The 2151-nt window shown below is 36.8% G+C and overlaps 1 non-coding gene across 1 annotated transcript; it reads right to left on the minus strand.

Annotated features, from left to right (window-relative positions):
- Positions 1-1173: 1173 nt before the first annotated feature.
- LOC118758649 (U6 spliceosomal RNA) lies at positions 1174-1280 on the minus strand. Its single transcript, XR_004995750.2, has one exon. It is a non-coding gene; the product is annotated as a U6 spliceosomal RNA (small nuclear RNA).
- Positions 1281-2151: the final 871 nt, after the last annotated feature.

The raw sequence follows: 2151 nt of genomic DNA on the forward strand, positions 1-2151 counted from the left end.
CATTTTTTAAAAAATTATTTTTTTGATACAGTTTAGTTGGCATTGGGATCTCCCTTCCCTTTCCCTCAAGTTCTCTACCACTCCATCAGTTCTCCCCTCCAGTCTCACAAGGGGTGTCTTTTGTGAATTTCCTCAAGTCCATCATGCTGCCCCTGGAGTGTCTCCCAGCCATATAGGAGACCGTTATCCCATCGGTAATTTTGCTGTAAGTTCATTCTTGTATCCTAGGGTCCTAATGAAGGTACAATGAGGACTAGATCTTTGCTATTTATGGGTAGTATCAATAACAGTCATAAAAGGGACATTGACCATCTTAGGTAATTATAAACAATCAGCCTCTTATGGAAGGTTGATTAATGAATTACATCACAAGATCTTCACCCACGTGGGAGACCCGGAAGAGGCTCCTGGCTTCGGATTGGCTCAGCTCCAGCCGCTGCGGCCGCTTAGGGAGTGAACCATCGGATGGAAGATCTTCCCATCTGTCTCTCCTCTCTGTACATCTGCCTTTCCAATAAAAATAAATAAATCTTAAAAAAAGGAAGATAAAAAAACAAGATCTTATTACACATGGTACAGGTAAGTATCAAGTGACATAGAATAAGATTCACATGTAATATCCCTAGATTTGACATCATACAATCTCATATTAGAACAAACATATGATATCTGACCTTTTCAGATTGGCTCAGTTCCGTTAGCATAATGGTCTCTAGTTTGGCCACAAAGTATTGTATTTCATTTTTTTTTAAAGAAAATTCATTTCATTTCTTTTTTTTGGAGATTATTGCCCTATATATTGAATGAAAACAATATAACAGTACTTGTGAAATGAAGTCATTCTTGTGCATTTTCAACACTTGTAAGCTGAAACTCAAACTATTTACTATGAAGAGCAAATACTTATATAGCCCTTTTTGATAATGTTTGTTAATGATTCTTAATGGGGCTTGTCATAAGTTTGATATGCATAGCATCTTAGAAAAATAGTGTTTAACATACAAACCCTTTTAAGAAATAATACATAGTTGATTTATATCTATAAAAATGTCAGGTAAATATATTTGGAAAACATTTAATGCACTAACTTTTTTTATACATTTTTAAAAAATTTATTCATTAATTACATTGTATTATGTGACACAGTTTCATAGGTGCTGGGATTCTCCCCACAAAAATATGGAACGCTTCACGAATTTGCTTGTCATCCTTGCGCAGGGGCCATGCTAATCTTCACTGTATCGTTCCAATTTTAGTATATGTGCTGCCGAAGCGAGCACGTATTTCATTTTTTAAATAGCTGAGTAGTATTCCAACACATTTTTTTTATCTAGTCCTGTGTTAATGGGAATTCAGGTTGCTTTCATGTACTTGCGATTGTTGATTGTGCCGCAGTGAACATTGGGGTTCATGTTGCTTTCTCATGTGACAAGTCTTTTGGATATATTCCTATGAGTGGTATTGCTGAATCATATGGTAGGTGGATTTTCAATTGCCTAAATTATTCTCCGTACTGACTTCCATAGTGGCTGTACTAGCCTGCATTCCCACCAGCAGTGGAGTATGGTTCCCTTTTCTCTGCATCCTTGCCACAGGTGTTGTTGGTAGTTTTCTGTGTGTGGACGATTCTTGCTGGTGCTAAGAGGAACCTCAATGTTGTTTTTATTTGAATTTCCCTTATTGCCAGAGAGCTTGAACATTTTTTCATGTGTCTGTTAGCCATTTGAATTTGTTCCTTTGTAAAGTGTTTGCCCATTTCCCATGCCCATTTCTTGACTGGTTTGTTTGTTTTGATGTTATTGTTGTTCTGGAGTTCTTCATATATTGTGGAAATTAGCCTTTGTCTACTGTGTAGGGTGCAAATATCTTTTCCCATTCTGCTGGTTGCCTTTCACTTTGTGTATTGTTCCCTTTGCTGTGCAGAAATGTCTTAGTTTGATGCAGTTCCATTTGTTTATTTTGGTCTTGACTTCCTTTGCTTTTGATGATTTTTTTCTAAGAAGTCAGTGCCTACACCTACATCTTGCAGAGTATGTCCAACTTTTACTTCCAAAAGTTTGATGGTTTCCAGGTGTATGTGTCAATCTTTAATCCATTTAGATTTGATCTTTGTGTGTGGTGAAAGGTGTGGGTCTTGCTTCTTATTTCTAC

The sequence above is a fragment of the Ochotona princeps genome, chromosome 2 (assembly GCF_030435755.1).
Source record: "Ochotona princeps isolate mOchPri1 chromosome 2, mOchPri1.hap1, whole genome shotgun sequence".
In the NCBI taxonomy this organism is placed as follows: Eukaryota; Metazoa; Chordata; class Mammalia; order Lagomorpha; family Ochotonidae; genus Ochotona; species Ochotona princeps.